Below are 14,979 nucleotides of genomic sequence, written 5' to 3' on the forward strand. Positions count from 1 at the left end.
CATTGAATTTACTAAATTTGCAAGATAAAAATCACTGTATAAAAATCCATAATATTTATATATAGCAATAATAACCTAGTTAAGGAAAATTTAAGATGGCAATATTATTTTTAATAGCTACCAAAAAATAAAATGCTTAGGAATATACTTAACCAGGGAAGTGAAAGATTTCTACAAGGGAAACTACAAACACTGTTGAATGAAATTGAAGATAACAGAAGCAAATGGAAGACTATTCTATGTTAATGGATATAAATAATTAATATTATTAACTGACAATATTGCTTAAAGGAAACTGTAAATTCAGTGCAATACCTATAAAATATAAATATTATTTTTCACAAAATTAGATAAGACAATTCTACAATTATTTTAAGACTGTAAAGATATTCTCATATAGACAAAACCATTGTGAGCAAAAGGAATAAAACTGGAAGTATCACACTGATTCAAGAATATACTGCAAGACTATAGTATTCCCAACAGCATGTTTATTGGTATAAATTCAGACACATAGGCAAATAAAACAAACTAAGGAAACCAAAATAAACCAATGTATTTACAGGCAACTTATTTTTTGTAAAGACACTAAGAACATACACTGCAGACACGACATTCTCTTCAGTAAATGGTGTTGAAAAAATTGAATATCTATATGAAGAAAAATAAAACTAGATTCTTTTTTTTACCACACACAAAAATCAACTCAAAATGAATAAAAAATGTAGCCATAAGGCTTGAAGATATAATGTTTTTTAAAAAATAAAGAAAACACTTCCAGACATCAATCTAGGCAATGATTTTATAACGAAGACCTCAAAAGCATACACAATCATAAAATAATAGATAAGTGGTACTGTATTAAACCAAAAAGCTCTTTTCCCAACAAAGGAAACCCTCAACAGAGTGAAGAGACTACGTAATGAATGAGAGAAAATATTTTCAAACTATTCATACAAGGAACTCAAAAAAGTTGACCATAGAAAATATATTCCCAGTCGGGTTTGGTGGCTCGGCCTGTAATCCCAGCACTTTGGCAGGCCGAGGCGAGTATATTGCCTGAGCCCAAAGGTTGGAGACCAGCCTGGGCAAATTGGCGAGACCTTGTCTCTATAATTTTAAAATAAATTAGCTGGCCATGGTAGCACACACCTGTAGTTCCAGAAACTTGGAAGGCTGTGCTGGAAGGATCACTGGAGCCACGCAGGTCAACGCTGGGATGGCCATGAGTATGTCACTGCACTCTATCCTGGGTGACAGAGCGAGACTCAAGGTCAAAAGAAAAAATACACACACACACACACACACACACACACACACACACACACACACACACCCATACCCATTAAAAAGTGGGGGAACTTCATGAATAGATGTATTTTTAAAGAAGACATTCATACAACCAACAGGTATTTGAAAAAACATTCAACATTACTAATTATCAGGAAAATGCACATCAAAACCCCAATGAAATATCATCTTACCTCAGTTAGAATGGCTATTACTGGAAAAACAAAAATAACAGATACTGGTGAGGATTTGGAGAAAGGGAACACATACACTATTGGTGGGAAAATAAATTAATACAGCCACCATGAAAATTAGTATGGCTTATTAAAATACTTAAAATAATGCCATCATATAATATATGACTACTGGTCATTGAGCTAAAGTAAAATTAACTTGCATATTGAAAGAATACTTGTACTCACATTTTTATCACAGCACTATCCACAATAGCCAAGATATGGTATTAACGTAAGTGTTTTTCAATGAATAAATTCTTTCAATGAATAAATGGATAAAATGAGTCATATATAAAATATCAGTACATTTTGTGTTGCTATTTGAAATACCTGAGGCTGTGCAAAAGATGTTTATTTTGACTCCTTGTTCTGGGTGGTGCTGGCATCTGCTGGGTTTCTAATGAGGCCTCAGGAAGCTTACAGTCATAGTGGAAACGAAAGAGGAACTGACATGTCACATGGCGAGAGCAGAAGCAAGAGAGAAAAGGAGGTGCCAGGCTGTTTTAAACAACCAACGCTCTTGTGAACTATAAAGCATGAGCTCAATGATTACTATGATAATAGCACCAAGTTATTCATAACAGATCTGCTCCAATGACCCAAACACCATCCACCAGGCCCCAGTACTGAGGATCACATTTCAGCATGAAATTTGAGGGAACAAGCATGCAAGCTCTCTCCTACACAATGGAATAGTTCATCCATAAAAATAATTGATTTTCTGGAGATAGAGAAAAGAATAATTGATACCAAATGGTGGAAAAGGTGCGTGGGTTTAAGAGGATATAAAAGAGAGATTGGTTAGTGTGCACAAACATATTCAATAGAGTAAGGTGACTAGTTAGAAAAAATGTATTATATATTTCAATGTAGGTATAAAAGAGAATTTGAAATGTTACTAACACACCAAAAATGATAAATGCTCAAAGTAATGTATACCCTAATACATTACAATGGATTGAAACTACGAAATTATTAGAAGAAGATATGGGGAAAAGCTACAGCTTTATTGGACTGGGCTTTTTTTTTTTCTTTGTAAGACCTCAAAAGCACAGGCAACAAATGCAAATGTATATAACAAATACTCACATGTACTCCATAAATATTTACAGTATTTTGTGCCCATTGAAATTGAAAATAAAAATTTTGATACCCAGTAGCCCTAGGATAATAATAGTAATAATAATATTAGTAATAATAATAAGACCATATATGGCAAAAGCACAACCAACATCACACTGAAACAGGGAAGCATTGAAAACTTTTTTGTAAGATTTGAAAGAATACAGATATGCCCACTTCCATCACTTGTATTCAACTTATTACTGGAAGTCCTGTCCAGAGCAATTAAGCAAGAGAAGAAATGAAGGGCATTAAAACTGAAAAGGAAGAAAATAAATTAGCATTGTATGCAAATGGCAGGAACTTTTTTTTTCTTTTGTTCTTAATGGCATGAACTTATACTTAGAAAAACCTAAAGAGTTCATGAAAACACTGTTAGGACTGAGAAACTACTTCAGTACTTCAGAGAAGTTGCAGAATACAAAATAAGCATGCAAAATATTAGTAGCGTTTATGTATACCAATAGTAAACAATCTTTAAAAGAAATAAGAAAAAAGTTATTCACAATAGCTATAAAAATTTAAAATATCTGTGTCAATTTAAGAAAAATATTTATGAAAAAATACACAGAACTGGAAAAATATTTTATGCTCATTGATTGGAAAAAATGTATTATTAAAATGACCATAACACCCAAAGCAAAAAACACAGACTCAATTCAATTCTTATCAAAATATCAATAACAATATTCACAGAAATAGAAAAAATTCTAAAATTTATGTAGAATCACAAAAGACTCCAAATAGCCAAAGCAATCTTGAGTAAAAATGAAGAAGCTGAAGGCATTACACTACCTAATTTCAAAATATACTTCAAAGGTATAGTAACAAAATCAGCATGGTTATGCCATAAAAACAAACATATAGAACAATACAAAAAATAGAGAATACAGATACAAACCCACACTTTTGTAGCCAGTTCATTTTGTCAAAGGTGCCAAGAACTTACAATGGGAAAATGGCAGTCTCTTCAATAAATAGTGCTGAAAATCTTGGATAACAATTTGACGAAAAATGAAACTAGACCTCTGTGTCTCATCGTGAACAAAAATCCAATTATAATGAATTGAAACTATGAAATTATTAGAAGAAGATATGGGGAAAGCTACAGGACATTGGTCTGGGCATTTTGTTTTTGGTAAGACCTCGAAAGCACAGGCAACAAATGCAAAAATAGACCAATAAAATTCCATCAACCTTAAAACCTGCACAGTAAAGCAAACAAACAAAAACGTTTAGAGACATTTCACAAAATGGGAGAAAATATTTGCAAAGTATTCATATTATAACAGATTAATAACCAGAATATATTATGAGCTCAAACAACTCAATATCCAAAACATCAAATAATTCTATTTAAAAATGGGGAAAAAGTCGGAATAGACATTTCTGAAAAGAAGACATACAAATGGTCAACAAGTATATTAAAAAATTATTATCACTAATCATTGAAAAAATAAAAATCAAAACTACAATGATATATTATCTTACCCCAGTTAGAATGACTTCTATGAAACACCAGAGATAATATTTTTTAATAAAAAAAGACAGAAACTATTAAATGATAGTGAGTATTAGGAGAAAGAGGAATCTTTGTGCACTGTTTGTGACAATGCATATTACTACAGCCACAATGGAAAACAGCATAGAAGTTCCAGAAAAAAACAAAAACTGAGCAACCACATGGTAATTCCATTATAGTTATATTGTGATATATATCCCAAAGAATGAAAATCAATATATTAAATATATATCAGCACTACCATGTTTATCAAAGCACTATTATTAATATTCAAATTATAGAATCAAATTTTTTGTCCATCAATGAATGAACGTTTAAAAGAAATGTCATATATATACACAATAAAATATTATTCAGTCATAAAAATATCTTTTCATTTGCAACAAAATGAATAGAACTGGAGGTCATTATGTTAAGTGAAATAAGTCAAACACAGAAAGACAAATATTGCATTTTGTAACTCATAATTGGGAGATACAAAAGTGGACCTCATGAGGATAGAAACTAAATTGATAGTGAGAGGAGGCTGAGAAGGTAAGATAAAGTAAGGAATAAAGAAAGATTGATTAATGGGTACAACTACACAGTTAGAGGAAAATGAAACCTGGTGCATAATAGATCAGCAGAGTGACTATAATTGACATTAATCTATTATACATTTCAAAATAGCCAGAAAAAATAATAACAATGTTTCTAGAATAAAAAGATAAATATCTGTGGTGATGGATATTTCAATTACCCCGAATGGAGTATATGAATGTATAGAATTATCACATGTACTTTAAGAATATGTATGTTTATTATGATGAATAAAAAAGCAGAAAAAAGAATACATAGTGCAGTTATGAGCCACAATTACAATAAAATGAATTTTTATATTTGTTTAAGTATTTAACTTTACCAGAGATTTAGATATTATTTTGTGTCCTCAGATTACTGTCTAACAATGCTTTATTTCAGGTTGAAGGCTTACCTTTAGCAATTATTGTAGAACTTGTCTATTGGTAATGAAATTCCTCAGGTTTTTTTTTTCTGGCAATGTCTTAATTTCTCTATCATTTTGTCAGAGATAGTATTTTGTGCTACCAGTTGTTGTTTTCAGCTCTTTAAATTTGCCATCCCACTGTTTTGGCCTGCAAGATTTCTGCTGAGAAATTTGCTGATAATCTTACTGAAGATTCCTTAATTATGATAAATAGCTCTTCTTTTGATGCTTTCAAGATCCTTTATCTTTGGTTTTCAAAAGGTGAATTTCAATATGTGTTAGTGTGGTGTCTCCTACTAGTTCACTGAACTTGGATTTGTATATCCATTCTTTGCTCTGAATTAAAGAATTTTCAGTAATTGTTTCAAGTAAGCTCACTGCACCTTTTCTTTCTCCTCTTATCTGGGAGTACTATAATGTGTATAAAAATTAACTTGCTGGTGTTCCGTATGTCTCTTAGACTTAGTAATTTTGCTTTATGTATTTATTCATTTATTTACTTTCTTGTGCTTAGAATGAATAATTTTATTTTTGAATTTTATGTTATAGCCTTTAATAGTATCGTTTAAATTTTCTTTTTTTATTTTAAAGATATGGGGTACAAACCAGGATTGAATATATAAGTGGTTTACATATAGGTAAAGTTTGGACCTCGCTTCACCTGGATTAGGCTCAGGCACTCTTATTGATGTTGTCTGACCCCATCTCTCCACCTCCTCTGGCATTGTCCCACTACTACTAATCCCTTTCTTGTAGTATTATCATAGATGCTCAGGGTTCATTTATGAATGAGAACCTGTGGTCAGAGTGAATAATTTTCAATAAACTGTCTTTGAGTTCTTTGACACCAATTTCTCCTTGTTTGAGTAAGCTATTAAAACTATTTTTTAATTGTTATTGAATTTTTAATTTTAATTTTATTTTATTGTAAAGATGTGAGGTACAAGTCAGGATTAGTTACATAAGTTATCTATGTACAGTGAGTCCCAATTGGTCCTCACTTCCCCTGGTTTAGAATAAGGTACCCTTAATGTTGTTATGTGCCCCTCCTTCTTCCCATGAAATGTCCTACTACTGCTGATCCTTCTCTTGTAGGATTATGATAAATGTTGAGGATCACTTATAAGTGAGAAATGAACTATATTTGTTTCAGTTCTTTGTTTCTGTGATAGATCACTGAGTATGATGCACTCTAAGTCCATCTAAGTTGCTGTGAAGTCCATGTTGTCCTTCTTTATGACTGCCAAGTACTCCTTCATGTTTATGTATCACATTTTCTTTATCCAGTCCACTTTTGATGGATAGCAATGTTGGTTCCATGTTTTTGCTGTTGTGAATAATGCTGCAATAAACATGCATGTGCAGATATCTTTTTTGTAGAATGATTTCCTTTGGGTATATTCCCAGAAGAGCAATTGCTGGGTCAAACAGAAGATCAATTTTGGGTTCTTTTAAAAATTGTCACACTGTTTTCCATACAGTGTAGAAGCATTCCCTCTTCTCTGCATCCTTTCTAGCAACTGTTGTTTTTTATTTTATTGGAGATAATCATTCTTACTGGAGTTAGGTGGTATCTCAATGTGGTTTTGATTTGCATTTCTCTGATGGTTAGTGAGTCTGTGCAGTTTTTCATGTGTCTGTTGGCTACCCATATATCTTCTTTTGAGAAATGTCTATTCATGTCTTTTGCCTACTTTTTCATTGCCCCCACCCCCTTCCTTTTGACTCATTTGAGTTCCTTGTAGATTCTGGAGGTTAGGCCTTTTTCAGATACACAGTTAACAAGTATTTTCTCCCATTCTGTGGGTTTTCTTCCCACTCTCTTGATAGATTCTTTTACTATGCAAAAGTTTTTTTTTTGTTTCATGAGGTCCCACTTGTCTATCTTATATTTTATGGCATTCACTTTTGGAGTTATGACCAATAATTTGTTTCCCATTACAATGTGCATAAGGTTGTCTGTTGCATTTTCTACAATTTTTATAGTTTGAGGTTTTACATTTAGAGTTGACTTCTGTGTATGGTGATAAGTAGGGCTTCTGTTTCATTTTTCTACATGTGGTTAATCAGTTTTCCCAACATCGTTTGTTGAATAAGGTCTTCTCTCCCCGGTGGTTGTTATTGATGGCTTTATCAAAGATGAGTTAGTTGATAGATCAAGATTTTGCTTCTGGAATATCTATTCTGTTTCATTGATCTATATGCCTGCTCTTGTACCAGTACCAGGTTGTTTTGATTATTGTAAGTTATTGAACTTTTTAACTTCAGAATATCTGCTTGTTTCTTTAATGTTTTATATCTTTGTTAATATTTTTATTTTCTTCATATGTTATTTTTCTGATTCTCTTTTGTTATCTCACCATGTTTTTAGGTCATTAATTATGCTTAAGACAATTATTTTAATTTTTTTCAAGTAAGTGCAAACTTTCTGTTGATTTAGGATTTAGAACTTAAAGGAAGTCATTCAAGATGAAAGAAAATAATGCTAGTGAGTAACACTAAACCATGTGAAATCATAAAATGTACTGGTAAAAGTAAATGCACTGTCAAATTCTAAATATTCAAGTAATTAAAGTGGTATATAAACCACATAGATCTTTTAGTACATAGATTTTAAGACAAAACTATTAAAATAATAATAACTGAAATAATTTGTTAAGGAATATGAAATATAAAATATATATAACATGTGACAACAAAATTCAAAATGCGGAAAAAAGTTGAGGTTAAATAGTAGTTGTAGGAAGAATTATGAGGAGGGATGAAGATGGCTGACAGATGCAGCAAGAATGTACCTCTTCCATAGAAAGGAACCAAAATATCAATTAAACTTTCACACTGTGAACATATGTCTTGAGAGAGAACACTAAAGTTCAATAGAGAGACTATGGACACCACTGTGATTGAAGAGAGAAAGTGGGACTACCTGTTTGGCATTACTGTACCAGAATTGACCCCCATAACTGGATCTGGACCCAAGGAAGAGCCAAGTAAAGGAACCTTGTGGCACCACATCTGTGCCACGGACTTCTAAGATCTTAGCAACAGGAAAGTTCCATTACACCTGCAGATTTTTATAATGACAGAGGAGCTCCATGGGTATCACACAGAAGCATTGTTGGAAACTGTGTGAAGACCAAAGGCTTCAATGCACTGGGCAGCTGCAGCAAAGCATACCTCTGGGTGCCCTTCTCCCAACTCTACATTCTGCTGTAAGCAGTTTTAGTTACTGCTCTCTGCTGAGCTAAAAAGTGAGCAGGTCTCAGGTATGCCTCAAGGGCAGTTTCCATCACCATTTTCATTGGACCAAGATGCATACGAACCATGTGCCCCATGCTGACAAGTCCCTTCCAAGACAGCCTGCTTGGCCATTCCTGCAAAGGGGACCCATTGTCCTGCCTAAGTATTTTACTATCAGCCTGAGAGCAATTCATCCCTCCTTATTTTAGCTAATGTTTGAGCCTGAAAAATCAGAAAATAAATCTCTTGGCATAATTCCAGTTTCCCAAAACTTGCGCACACCACCCAGGGACAAAAAGATGAGATTTGTGATCTGATCTCCAGTAAGGGAGGAGCCCCAATTTTTATAACACAGAGAAGAGTGTGACATGGGTTTATGTAATAGTGGGAGTTGAGTACCCTTACTTTCATGAGAGCAGACCAGGAAGGTTGTGATCTGATAACTGCAGTTTCAGGGAATATCATGGACTGAAATTCCTGAAACAGCTTGGTAATCTTTATATAGATGGCTTTGGACTAGCCTAACAGTCCTAGACTGAAACTGGGGCAGATGCTGGTGGGAAACATACCAGAACAGAGGTTTGGGAGATGTGAGGGTCCACTGCTGCCTGATGTACTGAAGACATTTTTCTCCTGGGCAGACTCTGTGACACAGAAAAGGTGACTCTGCTCCTCCCTGGAAAGTTGTCCCAACAATCTGAGAGCTGCCCACAGACATTTGTCAACGTTGGATCTTGTACTCACTTCAGAGAGTCTAGTTGTAGGCTTGTCCAATCGAGCCCCACCCAGCCTTACCACCTAGACATTAGAGTGTGGGATGAAGGCCCTGAGAGCTCTACAGACTCACTCATTTCCCAGGATATCCTGGTACTTCCCTGGTTATCAAAGGCAAAAAAAAATGTCTTACTTGTAAGCACAACCTATTAGACAAGAGGTTAACCTACATGGCCCATCACAACTTTTGGAGACATCATTACAGACAGCTCAGTAGGCTCTTATTCACAAGCATTAGCTTGTGGCCTGTAGGGTGAACTACATAACCCAATATAATTCCTGCTGTTAGAAGTCCACAGTGCTGAGATGGAAAGATAAGCTGCCTGAGTCTTCAATCTTCCCAACCCTGTAAAAAACAAAAAACAACAGCAACCAAAAAACATTGAACTTTCTCACACACACAGTACACAGATATTACAACATACAAACAACTAGCATTAGAAAAAAAACGACACTAAACCTCTCTATAAACAAATACTTTATAAAGAGACGTAACCACTAAAACACATCAAAGCAAAGCCAAATAATTATAAAAAACATGCATAATAGACACAATTTTAAGGGAAAAAATCCTACTAAATGAAAGGAAGCTCAAAAATAAGAAGTAATAACTTCTCTAAATGAGAAAGAACCAGTATAAGAAACCAGCACTTAAAAAAAAGCGACTTTAGTGATATCCTCCAAAGACCATACTAGCTCTTTAGCAATAGATTCTAACCAAAATAAATATTCTTAAATGGTACATGAAGAATTTAACATATAGATTATAAGAAATAACAGTGAAATCTAAAAGAAAATCGAGTATCAACACAAAAAAAATCAGAAAAAATTCAGACTATGAAAGATGAAAAATGAACATAGATACAAAAATCCTCAACAAGATTCTAGCAAATCTAATTCTAAAACACATCTCAAAAATCATCCACCATGACCAAATAGGCTTCATCCCCAGGATGCAGGGCTGGTGAAACATTCGTAAGACCATAAATGTAATTAAATACATCAACAAATGCAAAAACAAGAATCACATGATTATATAATTAGATGCGGAACAAGCTTTTGATAAAATCCAGCATTCTTTCTTGATAAAAACCCTCAAACATCTAGATATAGAAGGAAAATACCTCAAATAGTATATGTCATCTATGATAAACCCACAGCTCACATATTGCTAAATGGACAGAAACTGAAAACATTTCCCCAGTAAACTGGAACAAGACAAAGCTGCCCGCTCTCACCCCTCTTGTTCAACATTGTGTTGGAAGACTTAGCACAGGCAATTAGACAAGAGAAGGAAACCAGGTGTATCCAAAGAGGAAAACAGTAAGTCAACTTATCACTCTTTGCTGATGATATGATCCTATACCTTGAAAATCAAAGAGAATGTGTCAAAAACCTCCTTGCACTGACAAACGACTTTGACAAAGTCTCAGGGTACAAAATAAATGTCCAAAAGACAGTTGCATTCCTATGCACCAACAACTAGCAGACAGAGACCCAAATAAGAAGCACAATCCCATTCACAATAGCTATAAAAAAATTGAAATACCTTGGAATCTTCCTAACCAGTGAAATGAAAGACCTTTACAATGAGAATTACAAAACACTGCTCAAAGAAATCCAAGAAGACACAAACAAATGGAAAAATATACTATGCTCATGGATAGGAAGAATCAACATGGATAAAATGTTTATCCTATCAAAGGCAATCTACAGATTCAATGCAATACTCATTAAGTTACCAACAGGATTCTTCTCAGACCTGGAAATGACAATACAGAAATTCATATGGAGACATAAATGACCACGAATAGCCAAAACAATCCTTAGCAAAAGAAACAAAGTAGGAGGTATCACACTTCCACATTTCAAACTTTACTATAAGGTTACAGTAATCAAACAGCCTGGTATTGGTACAAGAACAGGCACATAGACCAGTGGAGCAGAATAGAGATTCTAGACTATAATGATATCCTCAAAAGACCATAATAGCTCTTTAGCAATGGATTCTAAAGCCTCAATTTCTCAACCAATCCTTCTTTGACAAAATCTTCAACAATAACCACTGGGGAGAAGAGAAACTATTCAGTAAATGGTGATGGGAAAACTGGCTGACCACAAGCAGAAGATTGAAACAGAATCCCTACCTATCGCCATACACAAAAATTAACTCTAAATGGATCCAAGACCTAAACATAAAACCTCAACACTATAAGAATCTTAGAAAACGCAGGAGATACCTTTATGGAAGTTGGAACTGGCAACCAATTTCGATTCATAACACTAAAGGCCCCATGCCTTAAGAAATAAGATAGACAAGTGGGACCACATCAAACTAATGAACTTCTGCAAAGCAAAAGAAACCACCAAGAGACCAAGGAGACAGCACACAGAATGGGAAAAAATATTTGCCAACTGTATATATGACAAAAGGCTTAACATCTAGGATCTGCAAGGAACTCAAACATACAATAAGGAAAACAACAAACAGTCCCATTAAAAAGTAGGCAAAGGCATTAATAGACACTTCTCAAAAGAAGATTTTTGTGCAGCCAACAGAAACATGAAAAAATGCTCAACCTCACTCATCATCAGAGAAATGCAAATCAAAAACACATTAAGATACTACCTAACCCCAGTAAGAATGGCCATCATTAATAAAACAAACAACAGATACTGGTGAGGATGCGGAGAGAAAGAAATGATTCTGCACTGCTGGTGGAAATGCAAACTAGTGCAACCTCTTTGAAAGACAGTGTGTTGATTTCTGAAAAACTAGAAATTGACCTTCCATATGACCCAGCAATTCCCCTATTGGGCATATACCCAGAGGAACTCAAGTCATTCTACAAAAAAGATACCTGCACATATATGCTTGCTGCAGCTCTAGTCACAATAGCAAAAACATGACACCAACCATGTTGCTGGACGGGATTTTATATTCTCCAAATCTAACTTCTAAAGAAAGGAAAACTAAGATTTTCTCAGACAGGCGAATGTTAAGCAAATTCAACACCAAGAGACCAGCACTGCAAAAATACTCAAAATAGTTTTAAACATAGCTACAACAAAATGATACTTGCGATGTAAGTACAAATTTCAAATTTTTTTTAAAAATTAGACAATCGAGATTGCAAAGCAACTACCAAACAACAGTATGAGAGGAATAAAACCTCACACATCAATATTAACCTTAAACATAAATGACATAGATGCTTCACTTAAAAGATTCAGGCTGAAAGCCTGGGGGGAAAAGACCCATTAAAAACACGATGAGTTGCTGAAGATAGCAGATTAGAGACTTTTAAGCAAGTCTCGCTGGTTAGAACATTGTGAAACAGAGTGGAAAGACCAACACAGTGAACCCTAATTCAAGAAGGAAAATGGATATTCATCTTCATGGCAAAGGACACCAAAGATCTCAATAAGAAAAAGATGGGCAAATGGCCCCTGTGACAGTAATTTGCAGAGAAAAGTGAGTGTGACCTCAAAACATGGGACAGGACTTAAAACCCCTCTGAGACATATTGTTCAATCAGGGGTATGCTTAATCCATACCACGGAAGAACATCCTGTTTCTCTCAGATCCTGGAACTGTCTCAGGGGTGGCGGAAAGTTGGTGAGAGGGAAAGACACCCATTAAAATTATAGTTTTATGGTTCATTCTAAAAAACTAGTGGTTAATTAAAATTGAGAGGTAGAAACTAGGAGGAAAGGACGTGTTTAATTTTTATAACTAGATTATAGGGAGATGGAGAGGCATTATTACCAAAAAATTTGTTTAAAGCAGCACAAAGTTATTTTAGTATTTATACTCAGAAGGTATAGCCTTTCGCCCACCCCAAGTTTGACATTTATATGCAGTTTTAGCATAACAGTTACATTTATGTGTTTTGTTGCATGACCACTGACATGACAAAGTATCCTAGTCATGCTGACATTTGAGATAATATCCTGGAATTTTCAATGTTTTATTACAGTTTTTTAGAGGAAGGAGCAGCAAATTGCAACATTTGGAAGGAAGGGAAATATGTAACATTTAAAAATGATAACTTTAATTTGTTTTAAGCATAATTATAATTTTGTTTTATTTCTAGAAACCTGGCCTATAACAGAAGAATGTCCTCATATTCATGGATGAAGAAGAGGTGAGCAATGCTCACACCAGACTTTTAGGCACACTCCTGCTGAACTGCATTCCTAATTAGGTGGTCTGACTTACCTGACTGATTACCATTTGGGCAAGACCATGCTAGGTGAGAAGTGGAGTGGAGAGCTGTGAGGAGGGGAAGGAGAAATGTGCACATTTAAATTTAAGCAGCTTTTACATTTAGCCCGGCTTAATTACAAAGGTTATCTTTTTTTATATACAAGTTTTTAAGTCTTTTAAAATGACTTAAAAACTTGCAACCAAAATGGTCTCTTAAATGCAACCAAAATGGTCTCTTTTTACCCTGTAACATTCCCCACTGTCAGTTATACCCATGGTTTTTATTATGGGATTATTTGATTTCCTCAATATGAACATTTGAACAGCACTTTTTTCTGTTATGTGATGTTTTGCCAGAGTTACATTGGAAAACAAACTTTAGTACATAGGTCAATAGGGTAATAAAACCATTTTTGATGAGTTTCTATTAGGCAGTGACTTACCAAACCTTTTAGTTAAAAATTCAGGTATGAGAAAAAGGTTAAATTTGATTCTAGTTTTCTCTATTGGCTAATAAACAGCAGTGGGTCCCATGTCTCTAGGAAGTCTTATTTTAGGGTTGTCTATTTTATTTACCTGGCAAGGACCCATGGAACTAGGAAGCATATTTCTAGAATTATCTATTTGGTGACAATAGTTTTTACATTATTGATGTTGGATTATGGGGAAAGGAAATGATCTGACCTGATTTTAAAGTCATTTTTTTTAAAGGAAGAGGAAGTCAGTCCTAGAGTTTAGTTTTTTAAAAATATCTTGGATTGATTGAATCCTAAAATGTTTCAGGCCCTTGATTTTGTTGTTTCCCCCCTTTCTTCTATATCTGACACAACATTTTTAAGAGAAATATAAAAATAACATAGTGACAAGTGTAAAAATAAGAACTATTTTAAGAGAAATAAAGACTGGCCTTGTTTGATGTTTTTGGAGGGCCCTGCCTTAATGTGTAGACAACTCCCTTAAAAATTAACATTTACTGGTGAGTTTGGAAAGATGGAGTCTGAGCCAGTCAGACTATGCAAGTCCTGGTGTGAGTGAGTGAGTGTATGGACAATTTTGTGTATGTGCTGGTGAGTAAGTGGACGTGTGAGTGGCTGAATGAGTGAGGGCTAGGAAGTTAGTGGCCAAGGCTTTCCTGGTGCAGCAGTTGGTGCTGCAGCTTCTCAGCTTAAACCCTAGTGATTCCTGGGACACAGAAGCCAAGTGCCATATCTTTTTTTTTCTTTAATCAGCAAAACCCTTCCTGGGAAGAAAATGCTGGGAGAGGCTAAGTGTAGACTTGTGAACAAGTGGCCAGGGTCCTCCTGGTGAAGCAGCTGGTGCTGTAGCTATTCTGTTTGGTCTCTAGTGCTTCCCAGGTCTCAGAAGCCAAGTGTCATCTTTTTTAAATGGACAAGGTTTTTCCTGCGAAGAAGCAGTTGGGGGAGACTACCAATCCCAGGCTCTGCCTCACCACTGTGGCAGGAGAGACTGCTGATTCCAGACTTTACCTCACTACTGGCAGTGCCTGGCCAGAAACTGACAGCAAGGGCTACAGAGGAAGCCCAGAGGCAGAATCCAACTGGAGAAGACAAAAGAGGCACCCCAACACGATCATGAAAAT

The sequence above is a fragment of the Carlito syrichta genome, unplaced genomic scaffold (genome assembly GCF_000164805.1).
Source record: "Carlito syrichta isolate Samal-C Ts95f unplaced genomic scaffold, Tarsius_syrichta-2.0.1 Scaffold287993, whole genome shotgun sequence".
Taxonomy (NCBI): Eukaryota; Metazoa; Chordata; class Mammalia; order Primates; family Tarsiidae; genus Carlito; species Carlito syrichta.